We start from the raw sequence: 24182 nt of genomic DNA, 5'->3' as shown, positions 1-24182 counted from the left end.
AACTGGACCTCTTAAACAGTTGTGTTTCCTAATCAACAAATTTTTCCTCTGTAGGTAAGAGATAGGGACTAGAATTCTGCTATAACAGATGGCAATCACAGAAACGAATCCTATTTACTTTAGATTTGATAAACTTATGTTAAATTACAGTATATGAACGTGAGTGCAAAAACAGCACTTGTAATCATTTGGTGTTTCTTATTACTGTTCTAGCACATCAGGAACAAATTCACTGAATGTGCCTGTACGTCAAACATTATATTATTTATATTATACTATACTATTTGATAAAATAAAACTAAAGTAGCAAAACATATGTCATTTTAAAGACACCTTGGGGAGGGGGGATGTATAGCTCAGTGGTAGAGCACATGATCCTGGGTTCAATCCCCAGTACCTCTAGTAAAAAGTAATAATAATAAACAAGAGTAAGACAAAATGAAACAAACTTAAAAACATCTCAAAACCAACACACACACACATATGTTGAACAAAAAAAACCATAGAAAATGAGTAAAATCAACGTAAATGAAAGTCATGGAGCCTGGGACAATTTCAGACTTTCTCTGCGTAGGGATGCTATGTTCTAGCATTATAGTTATCAGTTTGCTTGTAGTAAGTTAGTAAGCTGTGCATTAATTTGGTCCTAGATTTTGGGAACAAACACAAAAACTTGCAAATGCATTCCAGGTGTCAATAATAGTAAGTATTATGACTAAAATCTGGGGATACATACACTTGTTTTTTATTCTGCTCAGAGGGACAACAACTGCCATGTGTACACCTGCAAAATTCATGGGGCTTCCTTCCCCACTAACTAATTATTATCTAATATTTTTTGAGGGGGAAGGGGGTCGGAAGGGATAAATTGGGAGTTTGAGATTTATAGATACTAACTACTATATATAAAATAAACAACAAGCACAGGGAACTATATTCAATATCTTGTAGTAACCTATAATGAAAAAGAATATGAAAATAAACAAAAAATTTCATATGAACATTCTCTATTCAAAAATGGTTACTAATTTCACTCCTTTTGTGGTACTTCTCTACTGACAGCAGGGAAATTATTCACTGTAGTTATTTAAGCAAAGTTTAACTTTGAATACAGTATTTTCCTAACTCTTTGCTACTAGAGATGGGGTCATTCCCAATAAGCAGCAACACTTCTGAAATGGAAACAAACCCACTCCTCAACCATGCAATCTTCATGGCTCAAAGAAATGCATATGCAATGAAACCTACAACAGTATCTGAAAGGAGGACAAAAGGGAAAGAGCCTTGATTCAAGTCCCAGTTTTCCCAAGTAAGCACAGAGTAATCCAGTTTGCTAGATTTAGTCCGACCGTGGCTAGTGAGTTGGTGTTCAGCCACATTCAGATTAAAAGGAATTATATACAACGACCAAGTGAGATTTATCCCAGGCATGCAAGGCTGGTTCAACATTTGAAAATCAATTAATGTAATTCATATCAACAGCCTAAAATAAAAAAGAAAAATCATATCATCATATCAATAGATACAGAAAAAGACATTCGGTAAAATGCAACACCCATTCATGTAAGAACTCACGTAAACTAGAGAGAGTAACTTGTTCCACTTGATAAAGAATATCTACAAAAGACCCTACAGCTAGGGGCAAGACAAGGGTATCCCCTTTCACATTTCCTTTACAACACTGTACTGGAACTTCTAGCTAATGCAGTAAGTAAAGGAAATAAAAGGTATACACATTTGAATAGAAGAAATAAAACTGTCTTTGTTCTCAGATAACATGATTGACTACGTAGAAAATCTGAAGGAATTGACAAAAAGTCTTCTAGAACTAATAAGTGATTACTGCAAGGTTGCAGGATATGAGGTTATGATACAAAAGTCAACTGCATTCCTATATGGCAACAATGAAAAAGTGGAATTTGAAATTAAAAACACAATACTATTTACCTTAGCACTACAAAAATGAAATACTTCAGTATAAATTTAACAAAATACATACAAGATCTATACAAGGAAAACTATGACACTCTGATGAACAAAATCAAAGAGCTAAATTAATGGAGAGTTAACCTATGTTCATGGATAGGAAGAATAATCCATGTTCAAAGAAAGGATAGGGAGTTAATATTGTCAAAATGTCAGTTCTTCCCAACTTGATCTATAGAATCAACACAATCCCAATAAAAACCCCAGCAAATTATTCTGTGGGTATCAACAAACTTATTTTTAAAGTTTATACAACAGGTGGGGAAGGGTATAATTCAGTTACAGAGTGTGTACCTAGCATGCACAAGGTCCCTGGGTTACTGAACCCCCGCACCTCCATTAAAAATAAATAAATAAAACCTAATTATCCCCCCAAAAGTAAATAAATAAATAAATAAATAATTTTAAAGTTTATATAAGAGGCAAAAGACCCAGAACAGCTAATACAATATCTAAGGGAAGAACAAAATCAGAAGGCTGACACTATCTGATTTTGAGACTTACTATAAAGCTGCAATAATCAAGACAGTGTGATGTTAGCAAGTGAAAAGGTAAATAGATAAATAAAAAAGAATAGAGAGCCCAGAAACAGACCCACATGAATGGAGTCAGCTGATCTTTGACAAAGGAGCAAAGGTACTACAATGGAGCAAAGGTAGTTTTTTCAACAAATGCTTTGAGAAAACAAAAACAGACTCACAGACATAGTAAACAAAGTTTTGGTTACCAGCGGGGGAAGGGTAGGGGAGGAATAAAGCGGAAGTTCGGGATTTGCAAATATTAAGTACTATATATGAAACGGATAAAAAATCAAGTTTCTTCTGTATACCACAGGGAACTATATTCAGTATCTTGTAGTAACCTATAATGAAAAAGAATATGAAAACCAATATATGTATGGATACATATGACTGAAATATTATGCTGCACACCAGAAACTGATGCATTGTAACTGACTATATTTCAATTTTAAAAAAGCTATGTGAACAATTAGACATTCACATCCAAAAAATATAAATCTAGAGACAGCCCTTATAACTGTCACAAAAATTAACTCAGAATGGATCACAGACCTAAATGTAATATGCAAAACTATAAAACTCCTAGGTATGATCCATGAAAGAAATAACTGATAAGCTGGGCTTCATAAAAATTAAAAACTTCTGCTCTGCAAAAGACATTGTCAGAAGACTGAGAAGACAAGCCACAGCCTGTGAGAAAATATTTGCAAAAGACATCTGATAAAGGACTCTTATCCAAAATACCTGAAGAAATCCCAAAACTCAGAAACAAGAATTAACATCTTGATTGAAAAAATGGGCCAAAGACCTTAACAGACACCTCACCAAAGAAGATCTACAGATGGAAAATAAGCATATGAAAAGATGCTCCACATCATATGTCATCAGTGGAATGCAAATTAAAAGAACAGTCAGATATCACTAACACCTATTATAATGTTTAAAATCCAAAATACTGACAACATCTAATGCTGGTGAAGACGTGGAGCAACAGTAACTCTCATTAATTGCTGATGGAAATGCAAATTGGTAAAGCCAATTTGGCAATTTCTAAACAAATCCTTACCTCGTGGTTCAGCAATCGCACTCCTTGGTATTTACCCAAAGGAGTTGAAAAGTTGTGTGCACACAAAAATCTGAACACAGACGTTGATAGCAGCCTTATTAATAATTGCCAAAACTTGGAAGCAACCAAGATGTCCTCTAGTAGGTAAATGGATCAATAAACTGTGGAATATCCAGACAACGGAATATTATTCAGCACTAAATACAAATGAGCTATCAAGCAATGAAGACACAGAGGAACCTTAAATGCATATTACTAAGAGAAAGAAGCCAATCTGAAAAGGCCGTATGTTGTATGATTCCAACTATATGACATTCTGGAAAAGGCAAAACTATGGAGAATAAAAAGATCATTGGCTGTCAGAAGTTGGGGTAGAGGCAGAGATGCACAGGCAGAGCATGGAGGACTTGCAGGGCAGTGAAACTACTCTGTATGATACTGGAAGAGTGCATACATGTCATTTTACATTTGTCCAAACCCATAGAAGGTATAACACCAAGGGTGAGCCATAATGTACACTATGGACTTTGATTATGATGTATCAATGTCGGTTCATCAGTTGTAACAAACAAGTCACTCTGGAGGGGGTTGCTGATAACCCCACATGCTACGCATGTGTGAGGGTGGGGAATATCTGGGAGATCTCTGTACTGTCTTTTAAATTTTGCGGTGAATTTAAAACTGCTCTTAAAAAATAAAGTCAATTTTTTTTAAAAGCATAAAGAAAACTCACAAAACCTAAGACTAAGGAAGCATTATTTCAAGCACCGGCCAAGCTGGGGTTCAGGCTTCTAAGAGGAAGTGCTAGGCTTTGCTTTCTGTAAGGCTCTTGGTGGCTGCAGTCTATGGTAGGTCTGCTTATAGTCAGATTCTGAATGTGAGGTGCTATTTGCAGGCAGGCAGACTCACTGGATTCCACATTATTTTTATTCTCATTTCTTCATCTCACTTCTTAATCATCACACGTGTTGGTTTGTACTTTGGAAACCATCTGGTAGGTGTCATCTATTTCTGCAGCATATTTGGAGCCTTAAAATATAAGTAGTAGGTCAAATCAAGGAAGCAAATCTAGGTTTGGGATCCTATTTCCTTGATCCCTTTCTGTTTTCCCATTGACCCATTACTAAAAGTTCGGATTAAAAGTTGGGAATCAACCCATGATTGAAAGCCATCAATATTTGGAAGGGAATGCACCTGAAAGGCTTAAAAGAAGTATGAGATAAATCCAAAAACATTAAAAAAAAAAAACCAGAACATTGGGAAAAGGCTTTATATGGAAGAGCCAGTAAGTTTTACATTATATTTCCAGGGAATGTTGGATGTTTTAAAAATTATTATTTTCATTAACAAGATTTAGGCTACTTATCTAGAACTGGCAGTGATAAAATTTCTTACCACTTGGAAATTGTTAGCAGGTTTAGACTTAGGAGAAAAGTCCTGAGTAATTTTATTCTGGCCCTTAAATCAAAATACCATTTAGTGCTCCAAGTCTTTTTCTCACACATTCTTGGCAGTCTGCAAACCCCTTCAGATGCTAAGGGGACTTTCCTATGTCACCTTTTCTACCTGTACTGCCATTCACTCACTCATTCACTCACTCATATCCCATTACCAACATTTACTGAACACCTGCTATTGTTGGACATTGACTGTAGGTGCTGGGAGTACAATGATAAACCAAACAGATAAATAACATCAAGACAGCAAATGCTACAGTGAAAATAAAACAAAGGGATATGACTGTGACTAGGGTCTTGTTTGGACTGGATAGTTCGGGAAGGCATCTTTGAGGAGATGACATGTAAGTGGAGATGTGATTGACGAGTAATTAGATATGGGAGACTTGGGCGGAACAGCATTCCAAGTAGAAGCAACACAGTGCCAGGGCTGTAAGCTGGGAATAAACTCATGACAGAGAATAAAGGCAAGCAGGGCTGGAGCACAGGACCAAGTGGAAGATGGTGTGTGTGGGGGGGTGAGTTTGATGAGGGAGTCACATCACAGGCGGTCCTACAGGCGGTGTGAGGCATTTGGATACTATTCTAAAAGCTGCGGGAGACCACAGAGGGCTTCTATTAGCAGGACCACTACGATCTTATCTGCACTTAGAAGGTGGCTGCCATTGTGGAGAAGAAATGGAAGTAAGGAGAGCAGCTGGGAGGCTACTGCCTTAGCCCAGGGAAGAGATGATGGTGTTTTTGATTTGGGTGGCTGATGCCTGAAGAGATGGGCAAGGAGTGGATGGATCTGCAGGATGTTTTAGAGACAGATTCAGTAGGGTTTGCTGGTTGGTTTGATAGGGGGAAGGGTAAAAGGAAGAGAGGAACAAGGATGATCATGTTAAATAAATGTCTAAAAATTAACAAAAAATATTCCCAACTTTGCAAAATAAATGGGAAACAGAGAGCCGTGCTTGCTGAACTTCTGATGAAGTGATGACGGGACTGCACTAGGTACAGGCATTTCATTTTGGACGTTAACGCCCAGGGGTTGGTGCATCCTCTGCTGAGGACTCACAGACTACGCTCTGATCAGCACAGCCAGTTCTAACAGGCAGGCAGGGCTAGCCCCTGACAGGGACTTCCTCAACAGTTTCACACCCTGTGAGTTTCACTGCTGAAGAGCCGCAGTGTCTTTGTCTGTAAAGTAAGGAGTTTCAAATTAGATGTTCTTTTAAGTTGCTTCCAATTTAAAAATCCTTTGTTTTAAAACCCTGCTGGGTCGATTCCAGGGATCTTGAGTACCTAAGTCATACACAGAAGTAAGTTACAGTAATAAAGATTCTTCAGATATTTTTTATTGTTACATTCCTACACTTAATTCTGGATTTAAAAAAAAAGTGTTTGTTTTTGTTTAGTATTTATAGTTATTCTGAAGCAAGAGCTAGTCAAGCCCTTTTTGCTTGAACATTAAGTCTGCCCTTCACACCTGGGACAAAAGTATTTTCTTTAGAGGGATATAAACCCTAGTTGGAATGCTTCCTTTATTCTAATAAACAATCTTCTTTCTTGCTCAACCACCCACCCACCCCTAGCGAGAGGAAAATACAGTACATACACTACACTTGTTCACGCAGACAGGTACACTACTGAGCATGCGCTCGGGACCGTCCAACGCATCGTGATAAGCAATTTCCACATATGAACTTATTTAATTCTCAGAATGAGAAGTGGTAGGCATAGTTCTCCCATTTCACAAATGAGGTAACTGAACCTTAGCACATGGGAGAGCTAGGACTTCGGGCCAGTTGGGTCCACTCCTTGGCCCAGGCTCATGGCCCCAGCCCCAGTCCCCACCCCCCCAGCCCCAGGCAGACTCCCCAGCTCTTCCCAGTGGTGTCCTGATGTGTAGCCATCCCTATGCCTTGTATGCTACTGGAGGCTGCAGTGTTTCTAAGTTTTTCAAAGTATTCATAACTCTGCCCCACCAAAATTTTCTATCAAAGCTGAGTACATCTTCCTAAACAAATATTAACACAATTTTAGCATATGTCAACCCCCAGTGACTTCTGGAGCCCTCGGGCACTGGTTAGAAGGGCAGTTTCCGCTCCAGCCGTGGCCTTGGTGAAGGGCTGGTTTCTTTCCTAGTCACTGTTCCTTCCCTGTATCTCTCGCCGTATCCAAAATTCAGCAGAAGTCCACAGGGCACAGAGCTCAGAATGCATTATCTGGTTATGAGCTTTTGGTTTTCCTTGGGAAGGCTGCAGTGCTCCAGCAGACTCTGGGTTACGTCTGGGCTTAACAGGCATCCTGCCGGGGGCACCAGGCTGCCCTGGGCCGAGGCCAGCCCGGGCAAGAGCTTCTCCTTTTGTTTCTCAGACACACACTACCAGATACTTTGCCGAGCTGATAAGCAGCTTCTTTGTTTGGCTTTCCTTGTCTGCTGTTTGGTCTTGGGTCACAGAAGGGTATGAAGTGGTTGGGAGGAAAAAATCCAGAAAAACATGTGTCCTGAGGTCCTCAGATCCCCAAATTCACAGGATTTAGTAAGTATCAGTATTACATAAATACTTTCTTTAGGTTCTTACAACTGAATGGAGGAGGAAATGTATTTTAAAGACAACAATTACCTTTGCTGCCTTCTCAGGGGGGTAGAAGGAAGTAGGGATATTGTTTACATTACTCTGGATATAAATCCATCTCTCTCTGTCTCTCTCACAGGCACCGAAAAGGGAGGGAGAAATGAGAAGGGGGCACATCAATGAACTTTGTGTATATACTGGGGGGCCTGGAACCTAGCTTGGGGTCAGAGGCTGGAGGGAGTTGCCTGGTTCTGCATGGAGCAGTAAGTGATTCCATGTTCTTTTGTTTTGCTCCAGGAGTGAGACCATGCCATGTGGGGAGGCTGACCTGAGTTGGCACAAGTGTCCTTTGACCAAAATGTCTGAGGTGTAAATTTAAATTTCTTTTGTCATATGCACCCTTCCCATCTCACATTTTTAGTAAAATCCTTCTATGTACTTCATTTTTTAAAAATTATATTTGGTTTGGTTTGATTTGCTCTTTTGTGGTAACCCAGGAAAGGAGGGACATTGTACCTAAGTGAACTATAGTACAGAGCAGGTCCACCATGCTTGGGATGGTGAGAAAATTCATAAACTTAACAAATTTAGGAGATGTTGGAGTATAATAATAAGGCAACTGTCAACAACATAAGCCACCCTCTCCACCAGAATTTGATTTGACTGGAAAGAATGTGAAGCCCTCACCAAACATGATGTTTGAACCAACTGCGCGCGCACACACACACACACACACACACACACACACACACACACTAGAATGCTACTCAGCCATAAAAATGAATAAAATTATGCCATTTGCAGCAACATGGATGGACCTGGAGATTGTCATACTAAGTGAAGGAAGTCAGACAAAGACAAATATCATATGACATCACTTCGATGTGGAATCTAAAAAATGATACAAATGAACTTATTTACAAAACAGAAACAGACTAACAGACACAGAAAACAAACATGGTTATGGAGGAAAGGGAAGGGGTGAAATGGGAGTTCAGGATTTACAGATATACACTACTATATATAAAATGGATAAACAACAATGTCCTACTGTATAGCACAGAGAACTATATTCAATACCTTGTAATAGCCTATAATGAAAAAGAATATAAGAAGGAATATATATATAACTGAATCACTGTGCTGTACACTACAAATTAACAGATTGTAAATTGATCATACTTTAATAAAAAGAAACTCAATGGATGGGTGTTGATATCTAGAAGCCATTAATCAATGCAACTGCTGTTTTAAAACTATAATTCAATTTTCACAGATTCATGTCCATACTTGGGGTGGCAGAGGACTAGCCCCCCAAAGATGCCCACATCGCCATTCCTGGAATCTGTGGATATGCTGGGTTAGATGGCAAAGGAGATTTAAAGTTGCAGACGGAATTAAGGTTGCTAATCAGATGGCCTTAAAATAGGGATACTGTCCTGAATTATCTGGGTGGACCCAATGTAATCACAAGGACCCTTAAAAGTGAGAGAGGGAGGTAGAAGCAAGGGTTAGGGTGATGCTAAAAGAGAAAGGCTCCACACTATTTATGGTTTTCAAGATGGAGAAATAGACACATGAGCTTGGGGATGAGGGAGGGGAACCTCCAGAAGCTGAACAAAGCAAGGAAATAGATTCTCCCCTAGAACTTCCAGAAAGGAATTCTGCCCTGCCAACATCTTCATTTTGGCCCGATGAGACCCGGGTTGGATTTCTAACCTAGAGAAAGGCAAGATAACATATGTATGTTAGGTGACTAAGTTTGTTATGACAGCAAAAGTGTATCTGTGTCAGTTATCTATTGCCACATAATAAACCACCTGAAAATGTAGTGATCTAAATAACAAGAATCATTTATTTCACTTGTGAACCTATAATTTGGCCAAAACTCAGGAGGGCAGTTTGTCTCAGTTCTATACACCATCAACTTGGTGCTTCTCTGGGGGTTGGGGTGGGGAGCCCACCCTCAAGATGGCTCACTCTTATGCCTGAATTAATATGAGCTGTTAGCTGGGAGTGTGGCTGGGAGCTCATGTGGCACTTGGGGCTTGAGGGCTCATTCCCTTCCCATAGGTATCTCTCCACAGGCTGTTTGGTCTGCCTCCCAGCGTGATGCAAGGTCAAGCATCCTAAGAGAAGAAGGGAGAAGAGCAAGGCAGAAGTACATGCTATGCCCATGACTTAGCTCAGGAGGTAACATAATCTCACTTCTGCCATATTCTACTGTCGTGCTCAAGCTCAAAGGAGGAGACGTAGATTCACCTCTCGATAGAAACTGGCACATTTCTAGTAGAGCATGTGAGACGGGGGATATCAGTGAGGCCATCTTTGAGTGATACAATCTGCAAAACTGACATGTGAAATCTCAGCCCTTTGTGCACTATCTTCCAAAATTATTTCCGGAAAACCACAGTATATTTCCCACCTTGTAAATGGTAGTTTTATTTCTCTTCTCTTACTTCTAACCCCTGTTTCTGGGTAGAGTTGTATCTTCTGGATAGTGGAAGGTTTGTTGTTATTCCCACTGCATGATCACTCTTGTGGAACCAAATACCTACATTAGGACGTACAAAAGAGGAATGGCAGCCTTTGGTCTCTCCGCTTTTGGTGTTACACTGTTAAGGATTACCCAAATAGGACACTCTTTCTGTAAGAAGCTCCTCAGTCCCTTATGCAAATGGAGTCTAGCAGGTCCAGACCTCATTGTACTCTGAAGTACCTATATTAGGTTCAGACTCACAATAACAGAATTAAGATTTAGATAGCTTGTAAAAATTTTAATGACTCGGTACATAATCCCGCATAGTCTTAGCTGAGTGGCAGTTATAAGGATTAAGGTCTCCTCTGCCTTCATTGCCACAATATCTTTATTTCTGTCTTATCTGGAAGAATAAGCTTGGCTGGATGACAGATAAAATAGGTAAAACGACATGCTAAATTTTCTATCAGTTGAAGTAGCTTCCATTTGGAGATCCCATACTTTATAACTGCCCCCTTCTTTTGGGCTTCTTCTTTTTCAAACAAAGGTTTACACAATTTTGGCCTGGGCCTCCTGACTGTAGGAGATGACTAATGAATGGGTTCTCTTGCCTGTAGTCAATGCTGTCCAATGAAAATTTTTGTGATAATGAATGTGCTCTGTATCAGAGCTGTGCAATGCAGCAGGCACTAGCCACATGCGTCTATTAGGCATTTGGAATGTGGCTACTGTGACCGAGCAACTGAATTCTTACTTTAATTTCATTTAATTTAAAGGTAAACAGCCACCTGTGGTTAGTAGCTGCCATACTGGAGAGCATGACTAAATGATGGAATCTTTGTGATTTCCAGGTCCTCAGTTTTTGAAAGCTCCTTCACAGCCAAAGAACAAGGTCTGAAGCTATCAGAGCCCCATTACTATTTGGGAGCATGTAAGGCTTCTATATATGGTTAAAATTCTAGTTGTGCTACTGAATGGACAGGCATGAAAAGTTCTGCTGGACTCTGGCTTTATCTCTGAACAGTTTTATTTTGTAAGACAACAAAGACATAGCTCTGCCAATTATCCTGTGGTCATAGATCTCATGGCTGCTTTTACGAGAAGGAGTATCTTTATTCCTCTCTTAAGGCTCCTCAAACCTGCTTTGATCTTGGCAATGTCTGCCTCAGGCCTGCATCACCTTTCTCCCAACTTTTCAAACATGATGAACACCTTAGCAGAGTCCAAAAGAAGAGTTCTTCAGCACTTAAAGCTGAGACAAGTTTTTTTTTTTTTTTAATATAACAGAATATTTAATTACATCAGTTTCCCGTCAACACACAGGTCATTTAATGATGTTTATATTGGCCATTTCCATTGTTTGGCAGAGGCTGTTCCACTAAAGGCTCCCATGGTTTCCATGGTACCATTTTCCTCTCCAGTTTATTTTTAGCCTGAAGTATCACCTCTTCTATCTGGCCACTCTGAAGTCACTCTTCTAATTTTTTAACATCTGATTCCGCTTTAACCATACCCAGCTTCTCACTTGTAATCTGTTCTGTATACTTTCTATATGCTGCATCTTTAGGGATTTGTCCAAGAACATCAAGAATCTTTGTATACAATATTTTTAGCCTCTCCTGTGGACTCTCCCATACAGCCAATCCCACAAGGCCTTCTTCAGCAAGCCTGCCATGACAGTGGACAAGTTTTTATTTTGGGTCAATTACAACTACCAGTGAAGTCAGATCCCACAATAATAGTGCCCTGTAACAAATCACTCCCCCAAAACTCAGTGGCTTACAACACAAACAAGTACAGGTTGGTTTGGTTCAGCTGATCTAGGCTGAGTACAGCTGAGGATGCCTCCAGGCTACAAGACAGGTTCAGGTCTGCTCTATATATTTCAGGACATGTTCTCATAGAGATGGGAGAAGCCCAAGAGAGAAAACACAGGCTTGCAAGCACATTTCAAGTCTTTGCTCAAACTATATAGGCTAACACCTCATTGGCCAAAGCAAGTCACATAGCCAAGCTAAGCGGGAGGTACACTCACTCCTCCTACTACAAGGCCATGGAGAAGGTACTGATGTGGAACACTACTACAAGAGAGTGAGGAATTAGGACCAGCAATTTAATTTATCACACCTACATCAGACTCAATCTTTCCTTTTCCCTTTACTCCCCTGCTCTCTCACTCGCTCGCTCGCTCTCTCTCTCTCTCTCACACACACACACACACAACTTTTCTAGTACCGATAACAACATCAATGCTAAAAAAAAAAAAAAAAAGCCCTCTGGAAAGACAATGCTTTGACTTCTTTCTTTTTTACTTCTATCTTTGGGAAACTCTTTTAAAATACATTTTTTAATGGCAAATACATCAGCAGATTTAGTTATCTTGAAATCAGTTTATTAATTGTGATCAGTAATAACTTCTGATAGTCTAGATGTGATGTGATAGAAGAATTAGCCTTAATGCTTCCACTTCGTTATCTTGTCTCTTTTTCTTAAAGCCTTTGATGTTCATTTAGTTAAAAACCAACCAATGAATGTAGTACCCAATCTCTCTGAAGCTGTCCCACTTGGAGCTCTATGGTATCTGCCTGAAATAATTTTTGGCCCAGTTTAAATCACTGAGAATTTTTAAAAGCCAAATATTTAATATTAATAATAAATTTTTATTTTTAAAAGTAGGTTAGAGAATGAGATAGATAGATGACTGAGAGACAGCATGTATCAGTTATGTAAGTAAATACTTGTGTCTCATTGAGCTTTGAAAGAATCAGGAAGGCCAGGCTACCTCCGGGGACAGGTGCTGAGGCTTCATGCTCACTGTATCCTTTATATGCCGTCCTAGCATCAGATCACCGTTCGGTAAGCAAGTAGTATTTTTCATGACAAAAAGTTGTTAAAAATAAGAACCATGTCATTATATCTCAAATATTTTGACAGGCTGTCACAGTTGGCAAGATAGAAAGAACCTTCCTATTTCCACTATTTACAAGTTTCTAATTTTGAGTTACCTTTTTAGAGGACGAAAGAAGTGAGTGTTTTTGAGGGGTCAGTAGGAGTCTTTTAGGGTTCAGTAAGAGATTTTACTTTGTTTTTCTCTTGCTCCAATTGAGTTTTTCTTTAGTTCTTAGTTTCTAAAGATCTCTTACTCTAAAATGATCCTCTCTTGCAAACATTTCTAAGCACTCCAGATTGAGCTCAGCTTCCCGTACTGGAAGTTCCTTGGAGGAAAAGGGATCAAGGGTTTCTGTTTCCTTATGAAAGAGCTATGTGTAGTATCATTCTCTGCCATCTTCAGATGAATTGTGGCCAGGCAACAGATGCCATCTATCCTACCAGCAAAAGCTTCCATTGGTATCAATCAGACATTCTTGTTTTTACCTTAACATAATCTCAGTCCTTCAGTACCAGCTCTCAAAGAGAAAATATTACAAAACACAAATTTCCCAGGACTAGGCTCCCTCTGGGTCCCATTAGGATGTGTTAAGATCTCAGAAATCAAATTCATGACCATTCAGGGAAGTCGGCCCTCATTCCAGCTATTTGTTTGCTTTCTGGGCATCTTCCAGTGAGAGTGGTCCAGAGGTTAGAGCAGGCCCTTTGACTTCTCAGTTTAAAACCTGGCTCTCTCCATTACAATGTTGTATAAACTCTGGCAAGTTAAAACCTCACTGAGCCTCATTTCCTTCTCTTGCAAAGTGGAGATAAAAATGACATTTACCTCTCTGGGTCCTGGGAGGATGAAATAAGAGGGCATGAGAAAGTATTTAGAACAATGTCTGGCTGGGTAGGGGCACCCGGTAAAGCTTCACCTTCTAATGTTTCTCTGCTAATTAACTGTCCCCCTAGTACTCTGAAAGGATTTCAATTTGCCAGGTGAATCTTTACTCTCCAAAAATGGATAGGATCAAGTACAATATTTTACTTTGTGAGAAAACGCACGAGTGACTGGGATCTAAACCAGATCCACTTATATAATTTATATGAATATTTCACATCCACAGGATGCTTAAAACTAGTTAAGCAGGGGCAAACGTGGGAGCACATCTGCTTTATAACGCTTCTTTTATAGATTTTTCACATGTCATTATAGAATATATCCATGATTGAGTAAAAGGGGACAAGGCTTTCTTGTTTCTGACATGAAAATCACTTTAAAAACCAGATTTAAAAGACTATAAATCATGTAACATTGTTTCAATTTTATTATAATATACTTCAGGGAATTAATTTGATTTTCTGAAATATTTCACAGGAACAGCACCGTTTTTCACTTTCTAGCGTTCTAGCTACATTGAATTACACATCATCACATAATGTTACCAAATTTTATTTTCATATTCTGTATTAGCCCTCTACAATCAGTATCTGGAACATTTAAGTCCTGTAAATGGGAATCTGCTCATTAAAAATGCATAGAATATAAAACAAACTGATGACTATTTCATCTATATTGTGCAATCCCTTCCTTTGCCCTTCAACATATATGCACACTATTTTAATCACACTCTCCCAGAAATTGAAGATGGAAAAATATTGCTTCATTGAGTAGAACATTTCTCAGAAAAGATAATACAATGCAGAGATTGTATACAAGACTTGGTGGATACAGGAATGGATCTGACTTAGGTGTAATAAATGAAATCTTTTCTCTTCTGCTCTGGTTGTTTTAGTCACAGAGTTGCTGGTGAGTGACCAAAGGAAGATTTTTGGCTTTTGGCATGTTGGGGTAGTAAGTGGGCTAAGAGTTCCTCAGGGAGACACTACAGAGAAACTTCTGGTAACAAGAAGACTGCATCACAACAGAGTGACTCTTATAAGTCACTCTTATGGAGTTTAGTTCAAAGAATCACAGGTCCTAGCTTCATGAATGTATAATGTTTATTCTAAAAAGAATTCCAAAAAAGCCTCAACTCCTTTAAAACTCAATCACAACTCTGGCTAGTAGCTGACATGCCAACTTTTAGAGGGCATAAATGGAAATGGATGAGAAATTATGACAGGTGTTAACAGGTCCAAATGTGATGCAACAGTAAAGCACCAACGCTCTCACAAAGAGGCTTAACGCCACGTGCTGATGCCTGCCGAACAGCATCTGCTCTCCGAACCCTGGCCAGAAAGGCTTCCTTTGAAATTAAAAGCGTACCTGAATCTTAGTCAAAGAAAAAGATAGCCTTGTATACGTCATGTTATTTGCAATTATCAAAACCCACAGATTTATATTGTAACTAATTAATGTCTGATCAAGGATACCTGCTTCAGTAGAAACAAAGGAACATAAAGACGTCATAAGGCAAGGGTACAGCTCAGTGGTAGAGGGTGTGCTTAGCATGCATGAGGCCCTGGGTTCAAACGCCAGTACCTCCACTAAAACAAAAACGAAAACAGAACAAAACTCAAAGAAGTCATACGATCTTAAAACTTTTTTCAATTATTAACCCCTGAGAGGAAAGAATCAGATTCATGAACTAACTTATTCTTATTCTGATGAAACCCAGCATTCACCACTCTGCCAATGCATTTAGAAAGGAAACTTTATGACTATCATAGTGTCTTCACAGGAAACTCTTCATTTTTCTTATAGAACACGTTGGTGGCTACTACAAGTGTGTGTGTCTCTGGTCTCTTCACCTACAGGCTCTGCACTGGAAACCTTCAGTTAGTCACTTGACCACATGTAGTACCAAGGCTATTCCTGATAAATTCCCTCCCGCTCACCGTCTCTGGGGCCGCACTCCTCATCCTCCTAGAGCAGGGGTGAGGGGTTAGTGCTCTGCATTTGCTACCTCCACGCCCCACCTGCATCCAGACAAGAAAATCCTGAGTCTCCATCTAGCCTCAACCCTGGTAGAATCCTTGTACTAGGGGGACCTTGCCAAGCTGTGTGACCACTGCTTGCTCCTTTTCCTCATGTCTTATTTTTTTGGTCTGTTTTCTGTCATCCATAAGATACAGACAACAATAGTGTTTGTCTCAAAAAGTTGCTGTGTATATTAAATTCATATAAATGCTAGGCACAATCCATGCTATGTGGTAAACATTCAAGAAATGATGATGATGATGATGATGATGAAGGCAGATGCTAGAATCATGATTCTGAGAAAGGACAATCTGTTGAATCCTGTTGCCACGTAATGTTTTGCTTTTCTTAGAGCTCTTTTCCTGAATTCTTTTTACTAATGAAGTTACTCTAATCTTTAAAATTTATAATCATCCCCAAAATATTATGTTATAATGAACAGTTGGACAACCATATATGAAGTCAGTTGTTTTGCATGCTGTATGTATTCAAAAAGTTTTAGGTGTCTTCTTACCAATAAAGACTTTTTACACTGAAAAAACAAACAAATGTGGCCTGGAGGGAACACTCCCAAAGTCATTCTATGAAGCCACAATCACATGATACCAAAACCAGACAAAAACACTACCAAAAAAGGAAACTACAGGCTAATATGTTTGATGAATATAGATGCAGAAATTCTGAATAAAATATTAGCAAATAGAATCCAACAACACATAAAAAAAGATCATACACTATGATCAAGTTGGATTCATCCCAGGGATACATGGATGGTTCAACATACACAAATCAATCAATGTGATACACCACATCAACAAAAGAAAGGGTAAAAATCAGGATTATCTCAATAGATGTAGAAAAAGCATTTGATAAAATTCAACACACATTTATGATAAAAACTCTTACCAAAGTGTGTATGAAGAAAACATATCTCAACTTAATAAAAACTATTTATGACAAACCTGCAGCCAGCTTAAGTACTCACCAATGAAAGGGTGAAAGCCTTCCCACTAAAATCTGGAACCAGACAAGGATGCCCACTCTCACCACTTAAAAAACAAATTATTTGGTTTTTTTTGTTTGTTTTTGGTGGGGGGAGGTAATTAGGTTTACTTATTTATTTACTTTTAGAGGAGGTTCTGGGGATTGAACCCAAGACCTTGTGTATGCTAAGTGTGCACTCTACCACTTGAGGTATACACCCCCCACTCATACCACTTCTTTTCAACACAGTATTAGAAGTCCTAGCTATAGCAGTCAGACAAGAAAAATAAATAAAAGGGATCCAAATTGGAAGAGAAGAGGTAAAACTGTCACTATATCCAGATGACATGATACTGTATATAGAAAACCTTAAAGGTTCCATACAAAAACTACTAGAGCTGATAAAAGAATTCAGCAAGGGAGCAGGATACAAGATTAACATACAGAAATCAGGCGCATTTCTTTACAATGACAATGAAATATCTGTAAATGAAATTTTAAAAAATCTCTTTTAAAATCACATTAAAAAAAATACTTAGGTATAAACCTGACCAAGGAGGTGAAAGATGCTCTTGGATTAGAAGAACTAATATTGTTAAAAAGGACACACTACCCAAAGCCATCTACAGATTTAATGTAACCCCTATCAAACTACCCAGAACATTTTTCACAGAACTAGAACAAATAATCCTCAAATTGATATGGAATCACAAAGACCCAGAATTGCCAAAGCCACACTGAAGAAAAAGGATGAAGCTGGAGGAATAACCCTCCCAGACTTCAGACAACACTACAAAGATATAGTAATCAAAACAGCATGAGATTGGCATAAAACCAGACATATGGATCAGTGGAACAGAACAGAGAGCCCAGAAATAAACTCACAGACTTATGGTCAATTAATGTTTGAAAAAGGAGACAGGAATGTACAATGGAGAAAAGACAGTCTCTTTGGCAAGTCGTATTGGGAAAGCTGGACAACCACATGTAAATCAATGAAGTTAGAGCACTCTCTCACACCATATACAAAAATAAACTCAAAATGGCTTAAAGAATTAACATAAGACAAGACACTATAAACCTTCCAGAAGGAAACATAGGAAAAACATTATCTGACATAAATCTTAGCAATGTTCTTCTAGGGCACTCCACCCAGGCAGTAGAAATAAAAGCAAAAATGAACAAATGACACCTACTTAAACTTTTAAACTTTTGTACAGCTCAGGAACTATAAACAAAAGAAAAAGAAAATCTATAGAATGGGAGAAAATACTTGCAAATGATGTGACAAGAGCTTACTTTTCAGAATATATAAACAGTTCGTACAACTTAATAACAACAACAACAACAAAATCCCAATACAAAAATGAGCAGAAGACCTAAACAAGCAATTCTCCAATGAAGAGATACAAATGGCCAATAGGCACATGAAAAAGTGCTCAATGTTGCTAATTATCAGAGAAATGCAAATCAAAACTGCAATGAGGTATCACCTCACACCAGTCAGAATGGCCATCATTCAAAAGCCCACAAACAATAAATGCTGAAGAAGGTGTGGAGAAAAAGGGAATCCTCCTACACTGCTGGTGGGAATGCAATTTGGTGCAGCCATTATGGAAAAGAGTATGGAGATTCCTTCAAAACTAAAAATAGACTTAGCATATGATTCAGCAATCCCACTCCTGGGGTATAAATCTGGAGTAAACTTTAATTCGAAAATACATGCACCCCAATGTTCACAGCAGCACTATATACAATAGCGAAGACATGGAAGCAACTTTATCGTTCTAGATTATTTCTATAGTGATGACAAACTGCAAAAAAACAAAAACAAAAACAAAAACAAAAACAAAAACAAAAACAAAAACTAGATGATTAAGAAAAGCTAACTTTTCCCATACTGATTTTTATACTGGCTAATGTTATACTCAAAACAACAGTAAAAAATGTTATATTTGATATAACAAAATCTCTATATTAAATTCTAATTAAAATTTTGTCTAAAATGCATTGCTTCATATCTTGCCTCTCTAAGTGAAGTACATTAAAATTTCCCTAATATTTGATTGATAATCAAGAAGCTAAAGTGACTAAAAGTAATTTTGTGTGCAGTTCAATCTTAGTTTTTAAAGATTTGGGCATAGAAAGTATAGTAGATTAAATATGTCCCAAATATGTCCTTGTGATTGTATATTTCAGAAATTTACTTCAACTTTTGTAAAAGTTGCTTATTCATTTTTTGGCCATTTATCCTTCCATCTAAAAGCAGAGTGAATCTATTCTGGTTAATTGTGGTTTTAGTTAAAAGATTTTTTAGAAATTAGGAATAATAGCAAAAAAAAAATCAGTAACACCCAGTAACAACTTCAGTAAGATGACATTCTATAAATGATGCTTTACAGACCTTTTATAGACCTGCCTCTATTAAAGTCATTATTTTTAATTGTGCAGAAAACAACAACAAAAAATTATCTTACTACAATTACACACACATTGAATGCTTACATCTAAGAGGGAAAAATATCCAGATCTTGGAAAATTCAGAGAAACGCTATGGCATATTATTTTCCCCATAACTATAATGTTAGAAATACCACTTGACTTCTGATGAATACTTAAATATAGAATAAAATAATTTAAAATTTATTTTAAAGCTAAGAAGAATCATTTTTTAGATCTCTTTACTCTCCATTTTCATTCTGAATATTAAAGATGGATTCTCCTTGGGGTTCAAAATCCCACAAACAATATCCTTAGAAGATTTATTGTGCATTCAAAGATAAGTAGAGAAAAATACAGCTCGATGAATAGACCCCAGTTCCTGCCTCAGACCATGCTGTGGGCCTACAGGGTTAAAAATACAAATGCTAAACCTCTGAAGGCCAAAGATTTATTGAACAGAATTTTTTTTTTAATGTGGGTGAAGTTAATAATCATCCTCTAAAATTCACATCAGTAAGATTTTCTTGGAGTGGTTTACCCTTGAATGAACTTGTCAAAGTCCTGTCTTTCATGTAACTTTCAGAAAGTCTAAAATAAAAGCCAATGAGTCCATTTTACTTTCCTTTCCTCCCTAATCAGGAATGAGGATTTGTTGTGAAGGAAAGCCCTGTAGACATGGGGGGCAGTGGTTCAGCTCCTGTCTCTGCCTGGATGGACTTTGAATTGCTGAGATAATTTGTGAAATGAGGGACTTAGAAGGACATAATCTCTAATGTCCCATATTTTATATCTTTTTAAAAAATCTAAATCCATTTAGACACTAATGGATTGCAGAATAGGAAGCAGATGACCTGAAATAAGTGCTTTAAAAATCATTTTCTATTTTTTCCTCACTAAGTTTATTTCTCAGAACTTTCTTGAACCTGAAAGTATGGCTTAATGAGCTGTAAGTAAAATTTAAGCCACAAAACTTCGTGTTGCTTATAAACAAAACACCCACAATGACCAAGATGGCTCAAAGCACTTTCCTTATTTCCATAAATACTACTAATTTGCAAAACCACATGATTAAGTAATATAACTAAATCCTTATAAAACTGGGAAGCTTTCTAAGACCAGCCGAGGAAAAATAAAGCAGGCATAAATAAACACGGTCTTTTAAAAATTCAGTGATGGAGTGCAATCATGATGATTTGATACCCAGCAAATGAACATATTTTTAATGCTACAAAATTTAAAACTTTTAAAGCCTTTCCCTAAAAGATAAAGCAAGACTGAAATCACACAACTTCAGTGTTTCTGAAGCAAATTTATTGATTTACAGGTGAAATATCAATTCAATGGGTAAAACTATGTTTTTCTAATGACCTTCAAGCTAACTTCTAATATTTTGAGGGGGGACATGGGATGGTAGGTTTGTTTTTCAGTGTCAATCTAATCAATGCCTTCACTCATCTTCCTCATGAGCTAAGCAATCCTGGGGAAAATGTGGGGAACCTCACCTCTGTGATACACTTTTAAAAAAATTACAGTATTTTTTTTTTCCGGAGGGGGAAGTAAATAAACTTAGGTTTATTTATTTATTCATTTTTATTGGCAGTACTGGGGATTGAACCCAGGACCTGGTGCGTGCTAGGCGTGCACTCTACCACTGAGCTATACCCTCCCTCTCTGTGATACTCTTTCAAACAACACCTCTGATACTCTTCCCAAACAGTAAGTACCTACCTCTATTATGACACTTACAACACTGTATCATAGTACTTGATTATCTGGTTAACTCTCTCACCATCTACAAGTTCCTTGGGAGCAGGAATTAAGTCTCAACTTTAATGACAAGTAGAAACTTTCTTATCCAGACAGGCAGATCAAGCAGGACTCACTGAGAAACCTGCTATAAGAGATAGCAAGTTGTTGTGCTATTTGGAAGAATCCGTCAGGGTAGAGGACTTAGTGTGTTTCCCAAATAGGAAACCAGAGAGTGGGTGACCTCCCTGAGCAGGACCGCAGACTGCCTAGTGCAGCCATCACACTGAAATGGGAACAACTGTCACAGTCCACGTGTGGCACTCTGGAGTGGGGAGGGAACAGCTGGTCCTTTACAACTGTATGGCCACTCAAGGCACAGTCTGCTTCCCCCAGCTCCCTGACTCCTTGTTTACTCATCACTGCCAATCCTTTGATCAGGAGGGACTTCAATGATCATATTCAAGCTTGGCAAATGGGCATTTAATTGTTACAGCTATTCCAATTTCATAATATACTCTTTCCCATGTTATACGTTCAATTTGCTGTAATCCAGGACAATTCTCCAGTGTTTTAGAATCTATCACACCTGAATCACTTTATTAAAGCAGAGTCTGTCACGAGAGCAACACATGAAGACCACTACCAGCAGCAATAACTGCTCAATATCAAGCCCTTACTGCGTTCAAGGCACTGTACAAAGTAATTCATGTGCATCATCTCACTTAATTCTCACAATAACCCAATGTATTAGGAGTCAGTATACCTGATTTTACAGATTATGAAACAGAGGCCCAGAGATATTAACTGAAACCCCACTGTTACACATACTAACTGTATTAAACTCAGATTAAGTAAATCAAACATCACTGTTGCCAACATTTCTTGTCTCTTAATAAGAGATGGACAAGTCCTCTTGACAGTGTTAATACCTATAAAAACCTGCTATACAACACTGCTCTTACTTATGTTCCCATTTATATCATGGCATAAACATGTGTCTCAGTATAATGTGGGAAACCTATAATATGGATGCTAGTCTTGTCTCTGGACCCCAGCTAAAGGTTATTTTACATTGACATTGATTATGAAATCATTTGACCAATTATTTTATCATGTGTGAGATGGGGCAATGTAGGGGAAATCTCTAGAACGAAAATATGACATGGTTTCTATTTTTAGAGAGACAAACACAACACAGGAAACAAGGGCTGTTCTGATGGCATGGAACTAACTGCTACACGTGTGAAACTGGATGTAAAGGCGAGGGATCCCCTGAGGGCTGAGGCAGTCAGCAAGTTTCAGTGGAGGAAGTAGCACCACATAATCACCACTATGACTATCATTTATTGAGTACCTGCTACATGTCGAATGCAGTGCTAGGAGTTTTATACGCACATTGCTCTCACTAGCCTTGAAAGAGATGTACTACTTTTCACATTTGCCAATGGGAATAGAAAGGTTAAATAATTTGCCTAAGATCACACCACCAGTAAGAGGCAGAGCTGGGATTGGAATACTGCTGTGTTCAAGTACAGAACATAAGTTAGGTTTTAAAATATGTAAATAAAAGTATGGCAGAGGCAACTTTTTTTATTCCCAATGTCCATTCTCTCCTTTAGGAACAGAATCCTCAAACTGTAGTTGGGCACCTGGATGCTAGTTAATGTCTACTTTCTTTCATCTTTGCTTATAGCAAGCTGTGGCCACGTGCCTGTATTTCAGTCAATGGGACATAAGCTAAGGGATGGGGGTAACTTCTTAAAAGAGAAGATACACAACCTTCACTTCCTGTCTCCTTTCCCTCTGGCTGGAATGTGGACTTGATGGGCATCTGAGAACCCATCTTAGGGCATGAAATGAAAGCCGAATGTTGAGAAAGGTGGAAGGGAGAGAGGTTTCCAACACCATGGGGTTGCAAAATAAGCCCTGTAATCACTATGTTTTGTTATTCTGTAAGAAAGAAATAGCTTTAACTTGTTTAAGTCACTGTCATTTCAGACTTTAATACTGCAGAGACCTGTATCTCAAAGAACTCATTGAGTAGGGCACCAAAAGATAATAAGCAGAAACAGTAATAAACATTATTGTGTTTGGTTAAAAAAAAAAATTAAAGCCAATGGTGCATTTGATAGATCGCAGGAAATATTTTTAAATATATAGGGAGGTCAGGTTATAAAGGGATTTCCTTGGCCAGGCTGAGGATGTATCTTTTAGTAAACAAGAGCAATTGAAGGGTTTTGAGTAAGGGTTTGTATATTTATTGATTGATTCTTTATCTCCCCAATTGTGGGGATAATTCAATATATGTTGAATAATTGTCTATTCTTTGTAATAATAAGACATATTCTTAAAGATTAACCATTGATTAAAGATAACCAATAACTAATCACTTGGGGAATGACTGGTAAGAAACAACCAGGAAATAAAAATGAAGGTTAGGAGAATATTGAATAATCTGGATACAAATGATATCTACTAGGGAACACTGATATACAAATTAGAATCTGTCACCACAGAGTGAACTGAATTCAAGGATAAGAGAGAAGATGGAAGGTTACTGGAGTAACTCTGACTTGGAATGATAAGAGAACACATTCTAGAAGTGATGCCTAATTTGAGACCTACAAGGTGAACAGGAGTAAATCAGATGATGAGAGAAGAAAGAGATGGTAGAGAATGTTTTGAGCAGAGATCACGTGAGACAGTACAACTCATTTTGGGAACAAATGCAAGCCAGCAGGGTCAGGATATAGAAAATGTCAGTGGATACTTGAAGAGCTTTCAGGTAAAGTTCTATAAATGAAGACATTTAAAAAAAGAGAAGTAGAGAGTTAAGGTCCAACCCTTCAGCAATAGAAATACTTACTGGTTGGGAAGCCGAAGAGGAATAAGTGGATGTGCTATATATTAAAGAGGGCTGCACATTCTTTGCCATTCTTTTCATTAAAAGGTACAGTCTATGCATGGAAACAACCTAAATGTCCATCAACAGATGACTGGATAAAGAAGTTGTGGTATATATATACAATTGAATACTACTCAGCCATAAAAAATAATAAAATAGTGCCATTTGCAGCAACACGAATGGACCTGGAGACTGTCATACTAAGTGAAGTAAGTCAGATAAAGCAAAATACCAT

At 38.0% G+C, this 24182-nt stretch overlaps 1 protein-coding gene and 1 pseudogene across 3 annotated transcripts in view; both read right to left on the bottom strand.

Moving 5' to 3' along the window:
• The window catches only part of B3GALT1 (beta-1,3-galactosyltransferase 1), a 490368-nt gene that overhangs the window by 133774 nt on the left and 332412 nt on the right, over positions 1–24182 (bottom strand). The window lies entirely within an intron of this gene.
• Positions 11336–11917, bottom strand: LOC116663647 (annotated as a pseudogene).

Source organism: Camelus ferus, chromosome 5 (assembly GCF_009834535.1).
Source record: "Camelus ferus isolate YT-003-E chromosome 5, BCGSAC_Cfer_1.0, whole genome shotgun sequence".
In the NCBI taxonomy this organism is placed as follows: domain Eukaryota; kingdom Metazoa; phylum Chordata; class Mammalia; order Artiodactyla; family Camelidae; genus Camelus; species Camelus ferus.
Note: the sequence above shows the minus strand (reverse complement) of the source record. Positions and strands in the feature narration are given on the sequence as shown.